The sequence below is a fragment of the Macaca nemestrina genome, chromosome 10 (assembly GCF_043159975.1).
Source record: "Macaca nemestrina isolate mMacNem1 chromosome 10, mMacNem.hap1, whole genome shotgun sequence".
NCBI lineage: Eukaryota > Metazoa > Chordata > Mammalia > Primates > Cercopithecidae > Macaca > Macaca nemestrina.
Genome location: NC_092134.1, coordinates 129,330,679 through 129,349,770, shown reverse-complemented (window position 1 = coordinate 129,349,770; position 19,092 = coordinate 129,330,679). Strand labels below are relative to the sequence as shown.

General features: G+C 41.7%; 1 protein-coding gene across 15 annotated transcripts in view; it reads right to left on the bottom strand.

Annotated features, from left to right (window-relative positions):
- Positions 1-19,092, bottom strand: part of LOC105482129 (G protein-coupled receptor 19) — a 96,859-nt gene that overhangs the window by 62,581 nt on the left and 15,186 nt on the right. The window lies entirely within an intron of this gene.

Sequence of the window (19,092 nt, the reverse complement as noted above, 5' to 3'; positions counted from 1 at the left end):
GTGTTACCACCAACTGAAGATCTGCTGGCATTCTGGGCAAGTATGTGAGAAGTTCCTAATTGTCATGAGGTTGCAAGAGAGGAAAGTTTGGACAGATGAAAACACACAGATTTTGACTATGGAAGTAGCTAACAGCAGTCTGTGAATAGAGACTGGCTAGCTACTGGGAAGGGTGCTGTCCTTACTTAATGTAGATTTTCCATCATAGAAGGATCATGGTAACACATGGAGCAATCAACACTGCTACATGAGCCAGAAATAGCTCCTAATTTAATGACATGTGAAAATAGGCTGCTTTTTCTAGAAGACACAGTTCATGCACTAATAGCTTGCCACCTACTAGTGACATATATTTTGATGCTATTCTGTTGTTGTTGTTTCACAAAATATTGACTGAAGAACATACAAGATGTCCTCTAAGAAATGGAACCAGGTTACGGGAGACCTTGTGGCAGTCAGGTGATTAAAAACAACAACAAAAAAAAATGTAACTGTTAGCTAAGCATAGTGGCGAACACCTATAGTCCCAGCTACTCAGAAGGCTGAGGCAGGAGGATCACTTGGGCCCAGAAGTTTGAATCCAGCCTGGGCAACATAGCAAGACCCTATCTCAAAAAAAAAAAAGTAACTTAAAATTACTAAGCACTTTTTAAAAGCTTACAAAGCTTATAGTTCTTAGATATAAAAGAATATTTTAAAGTTTAGCCTTTATTTTATACTTTTTGTATTATTCAGTGAGAAAAAAAGTCACACTTTTTAAACAGGCAAAAAAGATTAACTAGTTGTGGGCCATTCAATTAAAACTGAAGTGATTTTGCTCACAGATTTTAAAGGTTCAATTTGGTCTGAATCCAGGAAACGAAAAGAGAAACAGTAGCAATGTAATCCATAATAACCATAACAATTATGGTGATTAACATAAGAGATAAGGATAAACATTAATATTTTCAAGAATGTGTCCACTAAAAGTAAAAGCCCATGTGGGGTTACAGCCACCATTTTGCTGAGATTCCATCTGGCCTGTGGCACAGGGGATGTGGCTCCAGCAACAGGCTTTTCTAGTGGTCACTAGTTTCTTTCTTGGTGGGCTCCTGTGTCTGCACCTCACAAAGAAACATTTCTCAAGTGACAGCCAGGATTAAATAATAGTTCATAACGAAACGACGATTCTTAATGACTAATTTTTTCTTTTTTTTTTCTTTTTTTTTTTTTTTGAGACAGAGTCTCACTCTGTCCCCTGGGCTGGTGTGCAGTGGCATGATCTCTGCTCAATGCAACCTCCACCTCCCAGGTTCGAGAGATTCTTGTGTCTCAGCCTCTCAAGTAGTTGGGACTACAGGTGTGCGCCACCATGCCTGGCTAATTTTTGTATTTTTAGTAGAGACCGGGTTTCCCCATGTTGGCCAGGCTGGTCTTGAACTTCTGACTTCAAGTGATTCGCCCGCCTCGGCCTCCCAAAGTGCTGGGATTACTGGTGTAGCAACTGCACCCGGCCCTTGTTTTTTCTTTTTCTTTTTTTTTTTTTTTTTTGAGGCGGAGTCTCGCTCTGTCGCCCAGGCTGGAGTGCAGTGGCGCCATCTCGGCTCACTGCAAGCTCGGCCTCCCGGGTTCCCGCCATTCTCCTGCCTCAGCCTCCCGAGTAGCTGGGACTACAGGCGCCGCCACCACGCCCGGCTAATTTTTTGTATTTTTAGTAGAGACGGGGTTTCACCGGGTTAGCCAGGATGGTCTCGATCTCCTGACCTCGTGATCCGCCCGTCTCGGCCTCCCAAAGTGCTGGGATTACAGGCTTGAGCCACCGCGGTTGTATTAATTTGTGATAGAGAAAGAAGTGTTACTACATATCATCTTCACCAAAAAGCCACATTCAATACAAGTCTGGTGCTCCAGGCAATATACTCAATGCTGTTCTGTTATCTTTAGGCTTTTTTGTCCATGAGGCAACCTTACTTAAGCAAGCTTAAGTAAGATAATTAAAATTTAAAAAAATTTTTTTAAATGTGTTTTTGCCACACAGAAAGCCAAAATAATTAAACATTCTGATTACTAAAAGATCTTTAAGAATGCTGGGAAAATGATAGCCAATGGTAAGAACAGCAACCATACTTTCCACATAAGAAATCAAGGCCAGGTGTGGTGGCTCTCGCCTGTAATCCCAGCACTTTGGGAGGCTGAGGTGGGCGGATCACAAGGTCAGAAGATCGAGACCAACCTGGCTAACACGTGAAACCCCATCTCTACTAAAAATACAAAAAATTAGCCAGGCGTGGTGGCAGGTGCCTGTAGTCCCAGCTACTCAGGAGGCTGAGGCAGGAGAATCGCTTGAACCCAGGAGATGGAGGTTGCAGTGAGCCAGGATCGCGCCATTGTACTCCAGGCTGGGCAATGGGGTGAGAGGCCATCCCCAAAAAAAAAAAAAAAAAAAAAATCAGGACATAAGATCTAAAATTAGCATTGTCCTAGAAAATCTGGACTGCATGACCCTTATATATATAAGATTGTAATCATCTTTTCGCCTTCATATGTGTAAAACCTATGAAACTTAAAAAAAAAAAATCTTTTAAGATTTAAAGTTTAAAAATAAACTAAAACAGACAAACAATTTCCCCAGACAGAACACTGTTCTAACTTTTCTGGGATGCCTGTGGCCTGAATAAAACAGGAGTCCACAGGCACTTTTCCTTAATGCTCACACTTGAAAACCTGTGACCTTCCTTCTGTTTCTTTCTTCCTCTAACAACAAAACTCTGTAAATGAAACTCAAGCTCACCGCTTTAACTAAAGCCTGGGGGCGGGAGGCCCATCCATCATTTGCTGCAGCTGCTTTACACCCATGAGTATGTCTGCCCATTTCCCCGGCCCGACCACTGGGAAGCAGAGGATCTCGATGCTCAGAAACAGGACGAGGGAGCCCGAGGAATTTGAGTCTAGGTTTCCTCTGCTGGTGGCATGAGTTCTCACTGCACCTAAAATTGCTGCCGTTCTGAATATTCATTCAACAAACCGAGAAACTGGGCTAGGTATAAAGAAAAGAAAGATACGTAGGGCCCATAAAACAAGCAGTGTGCCAAATTATAACTCAATTTGATAATAATTATAATTAACTGCTAAGAACAGAACTATGTACAAGGAGCTAAGTAAGATAAAAACAGGGATGCCTGGGTAAGGGGAAGAAAAGGAAAGGCTTCATAGAAGAGGTGAAGTTTGAGCTGGGAGCTTAGAGGATGAATAGGACTTCTTCAGGAAGACAAGTGAATAAAACATTCCAGGGGAGAGAGAGAGCATGTGGATTTCATTTTGGGGTCATTCTTCTGGGTTGATCTTTTTTGGAGCCCTTTTCCCCTCAGAAACATAGTTTCCTTCAGACCATGCCTCTCAGAGTACATAGTTTCTAAATGCCCTACAATCAAACTGACCTAAATTTTTCCTCTGGTTACAATGAGAGGTTATATTTTCTGCATTCATGGGCAGAAATGCGGTCAGACAGTGGGTAAGAACATTAGCATATCCAGAATGGTTGTGGTACCCTTGTTCATACAGCATCTTGTTAGTCCTTTACTGCAGCATTTTCCGTTTGTTTTGCTCTAACTTAGCCATACAGTACTTTGGAGTCTCCCAGGGAGCTTTAAAACATATTGATGCCTGGGTCCCAGCTTGAGGGATTTTAATTTAATTGCTCTGGAGTACAGCCTGTGTGTTGGATGTTTCAAAGTTCCCCAGGTGATCCTGATGTGTAGCCAAGATTAAGAATATCTGCTTTAGAAATACCTCGATGTTTCTGTCTTCTCCAATAAACTATGGACTCCAGTAGGGAGATGGGGATGCTATTCTTTTTCTCCGTGCTCTACAGCTTCCGCTGAAGTTCTTTACATTAATAATTGCTTATTAGATGTTTACTAAATTGGATCTGTAAGGACAGAGAGCTAAAATAAATGACTCTTACTCTATGTGCCTCTGCTAGGAGAATTAAATGCAGATAGAAAATCATTATATATTGTCAGGGAGCTGAAACAGTGGGGACCATGGTGATAGCGGAAAACATGACTCCTGATAAAAGCAGGGCAGGTGAAACTGAAGCTACCAGGTCAACTGCTGTATGAAACAGATATCTCATCTCAGGGAAAGCGAAGGCAATTTAGGTGTCCTCAGACAGGTTCTTGCGCTTTCCTCCCAGAAAAAAGGTCCATATTATAACTAAATTCTAGGGTCTCAAAGTTTCAAAAAGGCCTCCCCTGCTCCATTAATTTGGATAAAAATATATCTTCAAGGGGGTGTTTCTGAAATATAAGATCTGGTTAATTAGTAATTCTCTTCAGAGCTATCCATGTGAAGTAATTTTAGGACAAGAAAGCCTTCTTCACCTCTTTCCTGTTCAACCTATCCCTTCCCAGCCGGGTCTGAGACTACCATTTGGCATACTCCCTTGGCTGAGGTACTGAAGGCCCTTATTTATCTCTATCTGTATATGATCTAAAAGAGGAATCATTCATTTATCCTATTATCTACTTCTCATCCACGCAGGCTTCAAGATTAATACACGAGTGGGGAAAAAGGTAGATGGGTTGTCATAGTACAGAACTGGGGGCCAGGCATGGTGGCTCACACCTGTAACCCGGGTGGCCGAGGCAGGCGGATCACCTGAGGTCAGGAGTTCAAGACCAGCTTGGCCAACATGGCAAAACCCTGTCTACTAAAAATACATAAATTAGCCAGGCGTGGTAGCACGTGCCTGTAGTCCCAGCTACATGGGAGGCCGAGGCAGGAGAATTGCTTGAACCTGGGAGGCAGAGGTTGCAATGAGCCGAGACCATGCCACTGCACTCCAGCCTGGGCGAGAGTAAGACTCTGCATCTCAATTAAAAAAAAAAAAAAAAAAGAACTGGGGACTGGTTGGGTGGACCCCTGTAATGATGGGATCCTGGGGCGCCTGGGAGGAGAATGTACCCTATCACTTTGCTTTGTAATTTTTATTTTGCATGTTTGTCTCCCCCATTAGGTTATGAGTTCCTTGAGGATCGGGACTATGTCTTTACTTCTATATCCCTGGGGCACATAGCTATTAAAAAAAAGGTTTAATGAATATATGAATGGGTGGATATGTTAGTAAAAATTATCCAATACTTGAAAATAAGGCAAAAAAGGACATATTGTTTTAAGGTCATACAGGGACATTATTAAATGGACCTCTCCAAGGATTATTTAATTCTCTGGGAGAATGTACCTGTGCTTGACTTTGCTATTTAATATTTAACTAGAGCTCAGACACTGTGAAAATATTTATATGTTAACTTGTAGATTTCTTTCTAGCAGAAAAAAATAACCCCAATGGTTGTGGACTTACTGCCCTCTAGGACATTAGCCAGTTTAGTGTTTACCTAGCAATTTTATGCTGAAATTCTTTTTTAAAAATGCCTATAAAGATGCATTCTTCAAATGCTCTTGGAACCAGCTTTATTATCTCATTGGTTCCTTCGGTATTATGTTAATAAATCTTTAACATATGTTCATCCCATATTTGTATAAGTCATGATTCTAACTTTTTGAAAATCATACTTTGTTGGATGGAATGGATGGATGAATGACTGGAAGCTAAAAAGAGGGAGTGGAGGACCACAGAGAGGAATGGGGCATAGTCGACAAACTTTGCCTCACAATTCTGCATTAACTGTTGGATAGGTTTTTCAGTTAGTTGTTGGGGTATTTCTAGACTTAAAAATACCCTAACAACTAACTTTTTCTCCTCTTGTGATTACAAAGATTCACAAATATTCTCACAAGGTAGAAAGACCATTTTTATTTCTTGAGGTTTGTTTAAAAATTTAATGTCAAACAAGAATTTTTATAATGTTGATGTTTTACATGACTTGGTTGAAAAAAAAACACAATAGAAACATTTTTTGTAGAATGCTAAGTATCTGCTGGACCTATATGGATACATATGGCTATTTACTAATGAGCAGTAAGATTACAGTCATGACAGTAGTTATAGCATTCATACAACCAATAATTAATACTTGTTTTTGTGCTTACTATGTGCGGCACTTTATATGTGTAACCCTTCAAAGTAGGTAAAATTACTGGCCTTGTTTTACAAATGAAAAAAAAACTGAAGTTCTTCTCCAAAGTCATACAGCTGGAAAGTGGCCACTCCAAAGCCCTTGCTCTTAACTACCACCAGGGTTTCCTGATCAGTGAGACCACGGAGGGCTGAATTCAGAGAGTCAAACTGGATGTACATTGGTAAGTCTTTCTTGACTCTTCATTCAAACAGAGGAATACAAAGTTATTCCCTAGAGCCTATCCACAGATGCATCTGTTGAATATGCTAGCTCAGAAATATGTGACATAGTGAACAGTTTTAAAAAATGATCACTTCCACAATGTACCGCACAGAAGCTTAGCATCAAAAGTGCAGCAGACATGCTGGCCTGGAGAAATAACCTTTCTTCAGAAAAAAGAATGTGAGAGTATTGGAATTTCAACATGATGTATAATTAACTGTTGCCTTTTAAACAGAATGAAAGCAGAATTCTAGACTTCAATTTCAGTCGAAGTGAGGAAAAAATTTGATCAATTGTATTATCCCACTAGGAAATTATCTTATAAATTTTCGTTGTTTAAATTCAGGAAATACCATGGTACGGAGATTTTATCTTAAACCTTTCATTGTTGTCCAGGCTTGATTTGCTTACATGTGAAAATGGGAAATGCCTGTAACACTAGTGGGCTGGGACTGGCTTACATAGGGAGCCCTGAGCCAACTGTATATACATTTCTTCCCCACTTCAGGCTCAAAGACATCATGTTGATATCATGAATCAGCCATGGTAGGAGTATGGCAAACACCAAAAATTGAAGTTTTGTTTTCTTTTCCCCCCTCTGCAGAGCCAGTTGTTAAACATTTACCCGCACACCACTTCCAGTAGGGCAGGGCTTTCAGGGCAGCCTGTTCTAAGTCCTGAACTTACACACATTGCTGAACTTAAAAATGGCTCAGGAGGCCACACAAGCTCTTCTGAAGCTTCCTAAGTGGCTCTCTTGCTGTGTGGCCTTGAGATAAGACTCTGGTGTATGTGTGCTTGTGTGTGTTTTATAGAGATGAGGTCTTGCTATGTTGCCCAGGCTGGTCTTGAACTCCTGGGCTCAAGCAGTCCTCCTGCCTTGGCCTCCCAAAGCGCTGAGATTATGGGTGTGAACCACCATGCCCAGCTGAGATAAGACTCTGACATGAACAGTAAGTGGCTTATAAAACTACATAAGGCTAGGTAGCCACCAGCATGACTGTGGTGGGGTAACAGGAAAACCAGAGAGGGTGAGACATGTTCTTACAATGTCGACTCAGATGAGGTTGCTAGATAAAATACAGGATGCCCAGGTAAATGTGAATTTCAGATAAATAACAAATAATTTTTTAGTAAAAGTATGTCCCATGCAATATCTCATGCAACATTTTGCTGATGTCCTATATTTTTATTTGTTAAATCTGGCAAACCTACACCCAGAATGTAATCTTCTGCTAAAAAATCTATGTTTTAAATCTCACACAGTAGGCATACTGCAAAGCAGATATGTATGTAGGCTTTGAAGTCAGTTGCATCCTATTCCTGTCACTCATTCCCTAGCTGGGTGACCTTGGCCAAGTTACCTAACCCTCTTGAGCTCCAATTTTCTTATCTGTAAAATAAGGATAGTCAGTTCCTATCTCATTTGATTATTATAATTAGATGAGAGAATATACACAGAACTTAGATGAGTTAAAACATGTACATATGAGGCCGGGCGCGGTGGCTCAAGCCTGTAATCCCAGCACTTTGGGAGGCCGAGACGGGTGGATCACGAGGTCAGGAGATCGAGACCATCCTGGCTAACACGGTGAAACCCCGCCTCTACTAAAAAATACAAAAAACTAGCCGGGCGAGGTGGCGGGCGCCTGTAGTCCCAGCTACTCCGGAGGCTGAGGCAGGAGAATGGCGTGAACCTGGGAGGCGGAGCTTGCAGTGAGCTGAGATCTGGCCACTGCACTCCAGCCTGGGCGACAGAGCGAGACTCCGTCTCAAAAAAACAAAAAACAAAAAACAAAAAACAAAAAAAAAACATGTACATATGCCTGATATGAGGAAAACAACAGGTGTTATTTTTAGATATAGTTCTACAAAACACCTAGTTCTGTGTCTGGCATATAGCAACTGCTTCAAAAATTAATCTTTCAAACCATATGACAAACAAATTTTAGTAACCATATTACACATCACATACTATAGTAATAATACTAACATTGGTCACATAATCAAGGGTAAATTACTTTTGTGAAGGGGCCTGGGTACCTAATCATCAATTACAAGGGGAATTTTTAAGGGGAAAATCGTTGAGGCCCAAATAAATAAACACATTTTCTCCAAGTTGGGGATGATTTTATGTGACACGTTGGCCAGATCAAACTTTTTAAGATTTCCTACATCAAAATACATAATACAACTGGACTGAATATGCCTTTTCCAAAAGCCCATAGAATCCATTCTGCTTAAATTATTTCCATTAGAGGCTGGGCATAGTGGCTCACGCCTATAATGTCAGCACTTTGGGAGGCCAAGGAGGGCAGATCACCTGAGGTCAGGTGTTCAAGACCAGACAGGCTAACATGGTGAAACCCCATCTCTACTAAAAATACACACAAAAAAAAGCAATTAGCTGGGTGTGGCAGCTGGCGCCTGTAATCCCAGCTACTAGGGAGACTGAGGCAGGAGAATTGCTTGAACCTGGGAGGCAGAGGTTGCAGTGAGCTGAGATCGCACCACTGCACTCCAACCCAGACAAGAGTGAGACTCCACCTCAAAAAAAAAAAAATTATTTCCATTAGATATTTTGAATAACTGCAAAAGAACCTCACACTGCCAATGAAAACAGAGCTTCCACCACCTGAGACTCCTGGTGCCACAAGCTTATAGGCCTGGAATTTTCTCTACTGGTCTTTTTCCTTTCCTCCTCTTATACAATATATATATAAGTATTCCTCCATAATAATCCAGCTCTGTACCTTTCGAACTGTTTCCTAACTGGGATCAAGCAGTTTCTCAAGCTCAGACTGGGTGTATTTTCTTTTTGTTTGGAAACTGGATATGCTTTCATGGTGACATGATTTTTTTTTAAACAGAGCTGTTTTCAAAACAGCTTCTTCTAACTTCATAAAATAGCTTAAAACAACCATGAACATTCCTGGCTCAGAAATTCTGCCTATCTAGATTTAAGGGACTATTACTCTCCTATCACATTTGCCTCTTTCTTTATCCTTCACATGAATTCAAAAATATCACCCTCTCTCACAATTACAGCATCATCCTTTTTAAAGTCAAGATCCCTATTAAAATATAAATGTTTCTTAAAGACTGGTTGTACTTTTTTTTTTCGGTTTTACATTTTATCAGTAGAGTAGTGATCTCTGAGACCCATTCATTCTATCTCTGAAATCTACGATTAGTGAAAATGAGAACAGGGCCGGGCGCGGTGGCTCAAGCCTGTAATCCCAGCACTTTGGGAGGCCGAGACGGGCGGATCACGAGGTCAGGAGATCGAGACCATCTTGGCTAACACGGTGAAACCCCGTCTCTACTAAAAAATACAAAAAATTAGCTGGGCGAGGTGGCAGGCGCCTGTAGTCCCAGCTACTCGGGAGGCTGAGGCAGGAGAATGGCGTAAACCCGGGAGGCGGAGCTTGTAGTGAGCCAAGATCCGGCCACTGCACTCCAGCCTGGGCGACAGAGCAAGACTCCGTCTCAAAAAAAAAAAAAAAAAAGAAAAGAAAATGAGAACAGAAGAGATGCCAAAAGCAAAAGCCATGAGGACCATCAGTAACTGAGAGAATTAAGATGGGGTGTCATTATGAGAAGGGCTGGGTGAAGGGTGAAAAGTGAAGTTGAAGAAGATAAACTTCACCTCCTTGACAGTTTTGTGAAGGAATGGATAACCGCTGGGTAGATACCCTACCCAAATGAATATAACAGAAAGGAGCCTGAGTTTTACCCCACATGTTGTCCATAGGCTGCAGTCCTCCCCTAATTCTTTGCAAATAATGTTGCATGAAAAAAATGTTAGGTCATGTTGGCCTCTCTTTGGGGGTGATCACCCCCATGGATGTATAAAGAATACTATCTAATATTTCTCTTCCCAACTGCTGCTTAGTAGAATTCCTTGTATACAGCATACAGCTGCAGGTTTAATACTGAATTTCCCCACCTCCCTACATTCACACAAAATCTGTAAGGTAAGATAAAATGTAAAAGAAACAAGTGCAAAAAAATTTCGCCCTGGCCGGGTGTGGTAACTCATGCCTATAATCCCAGCACTTTGGGAGGCCAAGGTGGGTGAATCACTTGAGGTTAGGAGTTTGAGACCAGCCTGACCAACATGGTGAAACCCCACCTCTACTAAAAATACACAAATTAGCCAGACGTGGTGGTGGGTGCCTACAATCCCAATTATTTGGGTGGCTGAGGCAGGAGAATTGCTTGAACCCCGGAGGTAGAGGTTGCAGTGAGCCAAGATTACACTACTGCACTCCAGCCTGGGTAACAGAAAAGATTCCATCTCAAAAAAAAAAAAAAAAAAAAATTCACCCTAAGAAGTGACCATTTTGTTATGATGGCATATTCAATCATAACATCTATCCATTTTTTTAAAAAATCACTTAGTATGGCCAGAGTTGTGTTCATTGCTGGGGACACAGATGTTATAATAACCAGACAGACCAGATCCCTGTTTTTATGGAGCTTACTTTTAACATGGGAAACAAATAATAAACAGCTAAACAAATAAAAATGTCAGTAATTCAGAAATGATTAGTGCTATGTAGAAAAAGAAAGCAGAATGGGTGACCAAGAATTGGTGGGAAATGGAATGGCAGATGGCTGGTTAGCTGGTTACCCAATGACCATTCCCAACTCCTCCCTCTCCTGCCTTACTTACGAGGCTAAAAAGGTAAGATAATAATTTCCCCACCATCCCTTTCAGCTAGGTGTGGTCACATCAATATAATCGTCTTCTGGCCAGAGACAAGAGAAAGTCTCCCAGCAGGGGGTTGGGAGGTTCTCGGAAAAATGTTTCTTCCTTGAAAAAAGGAAAGAGGTGTGTGGTGAGTATTCTCATGGGCCTGGCTGCCTCTCTGCTTCTTACCACTGTAAACTGCCATATGAAGATGTCAGGGCACTGGGTGGTATCTTCTGAGGTCAGTGGAAGTCCTGAGACTCACCGAGACACAGTGCCCTGACACTGTGGTGCTGCTAGGACACTCACCTCCAGATTTACTAAATACAATCAATGTCTTTATGGCTTAAGCCACTTTGAGTTTTGTTACTCACCTCTGAAAGCACCCTGACTGAAACAGGGTCTGGTTTTAGATGGAGCGGTTAGAGAAAGGTTCTCTAAAGAATCTGCCCCTCATTGGGGCATCTGAAACCCCAATGACAGGAAGCCCGCCATGACATTCAAGCAGAAGAAGTGATGAATGCAAAGACCCTGGTGTAGGAATGAGCTTGTTAGGTGGCTGTAGCATATCAATGCCGAAGAAAATGATACCTGATATAACCGGAAAGGTGGGCAAGGGTAGGATTACACAGGGCATTGTAGGGCATGGTTTTATTATATTGAAAGAAAATCCATCGCAGGTTTCAGGCAAAGGAGTAAAATGAGTATGACATTTTTTTAACCCCCTCACTCAGATTTATGTTTTAAAAATACAACTTTAGTTGCTGTGTAGGTGGCCAAGAGTAGAAGCAGGGAGAATAGTTAACAGGCTATTTATTACACCCAGCACTTTGGGAGGCCGAGGCAGGTGGATCACTTGAGGTCAGGAGTTTGAGACCAGCCTGGGCAACATGGCAAAATCCTGTCTCTACTAAATATATAAAACTTAGCCCGACATGGTGGTGGGCACCTGTAATCCCAGTTACTTGAAAGGCTGAGGCAGGAGAATTGCTTGAACCCAGGAGGTGGAGGTTGCAGTGAGCTGAGATCGTACCTCTGCACTCCAGCCTCGGCGACAGCTAGACTTTGTCTCAAAAAAAAAAAAAAAAAAAAAAAAAAAAAAGTCTATTACAGCCTGGGAAACATAGTCAGACCCTATCTCTACCAAAACCAAAATAAATAAATAAATAAATAAAAATTAGCTGGATATGGTGGGAGGCTCCCAGCTACTTGGGAGGCTGAGGCAGGAGAACTGCCTGAGCCTAGGAGGTTGAGGCTGCAGTAAGCGAGGATCACACCACTGCACTCCAGCCTGGGTGACAGAGCGAGACTCTGTCTCTAAATAAATAAGATGCTATTACAATAATCTAAGTAAGTGATGATGGTGGCTTAGACCAGGGTGGTGGCAGTGTAGGTGGAGAAAAGTAGATGAACATTGAAAGTATTATGGAGACAGAAACAAGATTAGTTGATGTGTGATGGGGTTAGGGGATGGGGATGACTTCTAGTTTTGAGAGCCTGAGAGCAAGAGAGAAAAAGTTTAGGGAGCTTGAAATCAATAATACCGTTTTAGATAAGTTAAATTCCCACTAGATATCCATGTAGAGATATCAGCTGGCTACTGAATATGTACGTTTGGAAAAATGTCTTTTGAAAATCTGTGCCCATTTGAATCAATTCATTCATCACTCCATAAATATACACTAAGATCATACTATGCTCCAGAATGTGCTGTGTTAATAATTAGATACACAATGGTAAACAAAACTGTATCCCTACCTTCATGAAGACCACAGTGTAATTAGTTGTAGAGGGGTGGAGAGTAGTAAACAGCTAAGAAGAAATGAATGTATTAAGTTGTAGTAAGTCCAATGAAAGAGTAGGCTCCTATAAGAGAGCATGGTAAGGACCCTCCCCTGGGCTGGGGTCGGGGAGGCAATGGAAGCAGCAGCAGAGATGATGAAGAATGGCTCATCTAAGGTAGACTCGCCAGGACCCCTGCTGCTGACAGATGACAAGAGAGTCTAGCCAACTGCCGCCTTGGGTCCCAGTCACCTTCCAGGTCCTTAACAATGTTCTAGGCTCCTTGAGGCCTGGACTTAGGACTGTTGTGATAGTGTGTTGTCCTGGACGCAATTCAGAGGTTTTTTTGTAGACAAAAACACCTAAATTATCACATGGGGAGCAGGTTAGAGAGAAAGAGGGATAAGTAGAGCCGAGAGGAACAAAGCATCCCCATAGATTTTGTTCTGTGTAAGAACCAAAGGACCTAGGAAGAGGAAGAGAGAGTCTCAGTAATGTTTGCCACTGATGTTCCCATCAGCCTGGTAGGATAGAGCCTTGCCATTATTTAAAGGAAATAATACGAGTAGTAGGCAGAATGGTCCCCCAAAGATATCCATGCCCTAATCCCTGGAACCTGTGAATTTGTTATGTTATACAGCAAAAGGAATTCTGCGTAATAATTAAGGTTATGAACCTTAAAGTGGGGAGATTATCCTGGATTATCCAGGTAGGCCCAACATGAGCCCTTAAATACAGAGAACTTTCTCTGGCAGCAGCAGGAGAAGTCAGAGAGAGACTCCAAGCATGAGAAAGAATTGACATGCTATTGCAGGCTCTGAGATGCAGGGGCCCACATAGAGGGACCAGGATGAGGCGTCTAGGAGGTATGATGGCTCCCACCTGACAGCCATCAAGGAAATAGGATCTTGATGAAGCCGCTAGGTGGTATGATGGCTCCTACCTGATAGCCATCAAGGAAATAGGATCTTAGTCTTACAACCACAAGGCACTGGATTCTACCAACAACCCAACTCAGCCTGGGAGGGCAGTCAACCTCAGAGCCTCTAAAAAGGATCACAGTCCTGCTAAGATTTTGATTTTAGCCCTGGGAGACTCTAAGCAGAGAACTCAGCCAAACCCACCCAGACTTCTGACCTACAGAATCGTGAGATAATAAACAGTGTTATCTTAAGCCACTAAATTTGTGTTAACTTGTTACAGCAGCAATAAAAACTAATTCAATATAGCATTTCTTACATAATTGAATGTGAGTATTAAAATTCATACCATTCTATCACCTTCTACCCTACTAGCATCTGAAATATTAGAAAACCAAAAATCTTAAAGTGCTTTCTACCTCACCTTACACCGGTCTTATTTTTATTTCAGCATAAGGACCTTAAGTACATCAATCTCCCTGAACCTCTGTTTCCATATCTACAATATGCATGAGTTGGCCTAGTGATTTCTAAGGTCATTTCAGCTCGATGAGCAAAAAGTGACAGGTGGACATTGTTATCTGAGATGAGCTCATTTAATTTATAACCGACCACTTTCATCTGGCAGAGAGCTTGTACTGAGAGTGCATTTTGATGGGAGGAGAGGGAAGTTGTTTAGGGCTGCCGGGGCCCAGCACTGAGAGTTTTTTATATCAAAGATCAGTAGCATGGGTCTCCAAAGGAAAGACGAATTTTCCCTAGGGTCCAGCCCAGCCTTCACAGTAACTATCCTAGATGTGTCAACAACTTCTTACTGAAGATTCCTTGCAAGAAGTGGTCTGGTCAAAGAGGACCTGCCACCTGTGTTTGCTTTCCATTCTATCTAATACCAAGCCTCTCAGGGAAAGGAAACATTTCTAGAACCCCTGAGAGTCCTCGGTCAGTTTTCTACACCTTTCTTCCCAGTATGAGGTCTTTCAAATTCTGAAGAAAACAATTTGACCAAGGAATTTGCACCTCACTAAATTCAATTTATTACAATAAACATGTTTTGAACACCTGCTGTGTGCTCGTTGAGTTAGAGGGAACCAGTTGTTTTGGAGGTGAATGTTTGGTTTCATTTCTAAGTTCTGACTTCAGTATCAAGAGGCAAAGACTAGACTTATTAAAGTCAAAGCAAAGAACAATGAAGTAGTTGAGATTTACAGTTATTTGAAAAGGTGAAGGACTTGTTAAGAAGCGAGTATCAGCACTGAGCAGGAAGTTACTAAGCATTGTTTCTCAGGAGCATTCACCTTCTGTCTCACATCTTATTCATATCAACATTCCGGGTAAATTTTGATCTGTACCACTGTCCTCAGTCAGGGTTTTCTAGAAAGCAACCTTCAAGTTTATAAAGCAGATGTTTTTGTGTTTTTGTTTTTTTTTTTGAGACAGAGTCTCATTCTATCTCCCAGGCTGGAGTGCAGTAGTGCGATCTTGGCTCACTGCAACCTCTGCCTCCTGGGTTGAAGCGATTCTCATGCCTCAGTCTCCCGAATAACTGGGATTACAGGCATGTGCACCACGTGCAGCTAATTTTTGTATTTTTAGTAGACATGGAAAATGAAAAATGAAAGTCTTCCACTTATATTTGTATATTTGCTCTATTATTTGAGAATTTTCAATTCTGCGTTGCACCATGTTGGCCAGGTTGGTCTTGAACTCCTGGCCTCAAGAGATCCACCCACCTTGGCCACCCAAAGTGCTGGGATTACAGGCGTAAACCACTGCGCCTGGCTGCAGATGTTAAATTTAATATCGCATTAACGTGTATTTTTTCATGGACAAATTATGTGACTATATGAAAACATGGCTGAACATGTATTTTCATATATTTCACATGGATAATATATACAGTGCCATCTGTTTTTAGACAGTTTATAAATGGTCATTTCTCAGTGCTTCTTAATTCAATTCTCTCTGCATATCAGTAATGGTTGATTCAAATCACCTATGCTGGCTAGGCGGGGTGGCTTACACCTGTAATCCCAGCACTTTGGGAGGCCGAGGCAAGTGGATCACCTGAGGTCAGGAATTCGAGACCAGCCTGACCAACATGGTGAACCCTGTCTCTACTAAAAATACAAAAATTAGCTGGGCGTGGTGGTGGGCGCCTGTAATCCTAACTACTTAGGAGGCTGAGGCAGGAGAATTGCTTGAAGCTGGGAGGTGGAGGTTGCAGTGAGCCAAGATCGCACCAATGCACTTCACCCTGGGTGACAAAGCGAGACTCCATCTCAAAAAAAAAAAAAAAAAAAATCACTTATGAAGCAATTTTCAATCTTTCTTCTTCAGAGGCACATGACAAATGTGTTCATATGTGTGATATACCCCCATATATCCAGAATTATGTGCAATTCTAGGAGCTCGACCTGTAATTCCAACCCTTTAATCTCCATCTAAGAAATCATACTGAAAAAAACATTGTTATGTATATATCCTGAAATTTATTGGAATTAATTTAAAAAATAAACCAATGATTATTTATTAGTAAGCAGTTATTTGCAACATGCTCTGTTTGAGACACAGCAATATATTTTGACACCTTTGTTGACATACACTGTCCTGATAGGCCACAAGTGTACACATGAAATCTAAATTCTTGAAGGCTAAGGTGCTTGGCACAGAGAACCAGAGAGAAAAGTGCAGTTATTCTCTTTCCTGGGCAACTGTGAGCTTATAACTAGTTCTCTGAGTCTACTAATAAGCATTTAATAAGAATCTACTAATCTACTACTTTTCTTGATCCATAAAGCCACTGACATTCCAGCAAAGTTTCATGGCCTGCACCCAAATTTGAAGATTTATTTCTCTCTTTGGATATAGAACAAAATGACTTTATGTGCATTTTATTTCACTTTATTGGGTTGGTGCAAAAATAATTGCAGTTTTTCTAATGAAAAGTAATGGCAAAAACTGCAATTACTTTTACACCAACCTAATATTTTATTTTGAGACAGAGTTGCACCCTGTTACCCAGGCTGGAGTGCAGTGGTGTCATCTCAACTCACTATAGCCCCTGCCACCTGGGTTGGAGAGATTCTTGTGCATCAGCCTCCTGAGTAACTGGAATTACAGGCGCATGCCACCATGCCCAGCTAACTTTTGTATTTTTTGTAGAGATGGGGTTTCACCATGTTGCCCTGGCTGCTCTCAAACTCCTGACCTGGAGTGATCTGCCCACCTCGGCCTCCCAAACTACTGGGATTATAGGCAGAAGCCACCGCGTCTGGCTCTTTATGTGCATTTTAAATATGAAGAGGCTATACAGTATAGTGGCTGAGAGCACAGGTTCTAGACTAGTGGTTCTCCATCAGAGATAATTCTGCCTCATAGTGAACATTTGGAAATGTCTAGAGACATTTTTGGTTGTCATATCTGGGAGAGGGAAGTGTTACTGACACCCGGTAGGTAGAAGCCACGGATGCTGCTAAACATTCTACAATGGGTTGGGCACAGTGGCTCATGCTTGTAATCCCAGCACTTTGGGATTTTGGGAGGCTGGGGTGGGAGGATCACTTGAGGCCAGAAGTTTCAGACAAGCCTGGGCAACATAGTGAGTCCCTGTCTCTATCAAAAAAAAAAAAAAAATAGCTGGGCATAGTGGTGCATGCTTACAGTTCCAGCTCCGTGGAAGGTTGAGGTGGGACCATCATAGACCTAAAGGGAAAAAACTAACACGCAGAAGACAGGGCATGTTGGGCCCTAGGAGTTTGAGCCTAGGAGCTTTAGGCTGCAGTGAGCCACGATTGTATCACTGCACTCAAGACTGGGTGACAGAGTGAAACCTTGTCTCTGGAAAACAAACAAACCCAAAACACTACAATGACAAGGACAGTCCCCGACCCCCACCATGACAAAGAATTATCTGGCCCCAAATGCCAACAGTGCTAAGGTTGAGAAAGCCTGGTCTAGAGTCAGCCTGCCTGGGGTTCAAGTCACTTATAATCTGTATAGCTGTTGGTAAATTATTTTACATGTTTGTGCTTATTGAGTGTCTTCAACAATAAAATTAGAATAAATAAGGCCGGACATGGTGGCTCACGCCTGTAATCCCAGCACTTTGGGAGGCCAAGGCAGGTGGATCACAAGGTCAGGAGATCGAGACCATCCTGGATAACACAGTAAAACCCCATCTCTACTAAAAATACAAAAAATTAGCTGGGCGTGGTGGCGGGCACCTGAAGTCCCAGCTACTTGGGAGGCTGAGGCAGGAGAATGGTGTGAACCTGGGAGGCAGAGCTTGCAGTGAGCTGAGATAGTGCCACTGCACTCCAGCCTGGGCGACAGAACATGACTCTGTCTCCAAAAAAATAATAATAAATAAAAAAATAAAATTAGAATAAATAATAACAATATTCATTTTATTGATTTTTTATGATAATAAAATAAATTAACAAGAAAGGAGCTAAGGACAATGTCTGGAACAAAGCAAGTGCTCAACAAATGTTTGCTTTTGTTATCATTATATGCATTGAAAAAAAATTGAGAATACACCAAAATTTTAACAGTGATTGTTTCTAGGTGGCAAGATCATGACTGATTTTTATTGTCATTATCTTTTTATACTGCTTTATATTTTCCAAATTTTCTAGAATGATATTTGTATTAATCTAATATCCAAAAACATGTTTTAAAAGAATGCAGACAAAAGAACTTTACTTGCGATATAGTAAAAAAAGCACAGAATTTAAAAAGACCTAGATTCAGATCCTGACTCTACCTGCCGTCTGTGGACATTGAACAGGTAAGTTAATCTCTTTGAGCTTCAGTTTCCTCAGCGAAAATTGGGGCTAATAATGCATATCATAGAGAGTTGCTATGAGAATTAAACATGACAGACATGCAGTGTCTGGAAGAGTATACTGAATGAAAGGCTCCAGGAGATGACTGCTTTAAAGGTTTGGTCAAGGGAAAATGACTCTACAAACAGGGAAATATATTAATGATGGTAACTCCCCTTTTGCCTTTTATTTTTTGGTTTTTGAGATAGGGTCTTGCTTTGTCACCCAGGTTGGAGTGCAGTGGAGCGATCACCGCTCACTGCACCCTCAACCTCCCAGGCCCATGCAATCTTCCCACCTCAGCTTCCTGAGGAGCTGGGACCACAGGTGCGTGCCACCACACCCAGCTATTTTTGTAGATCTCCCTGTTTTTTTGTTTTGTTTTGTTTTGTTTTTGTTTTTGAGACGGAGTCTTGCTCTGTCACCCAGGCTGGAGTGCAGTGGCACAATCTCAGCTCACTGCAACCTCCACCTCCCGGGTTCAAGCAATTCTCCTGCCTCAGCCTCCCGAGTAGCTGGGATTACAGGCACCTGCCACCATGCCCAGCTAATTTTTGTATTTTTAGTAGAGATGGGGTTTCAGCATG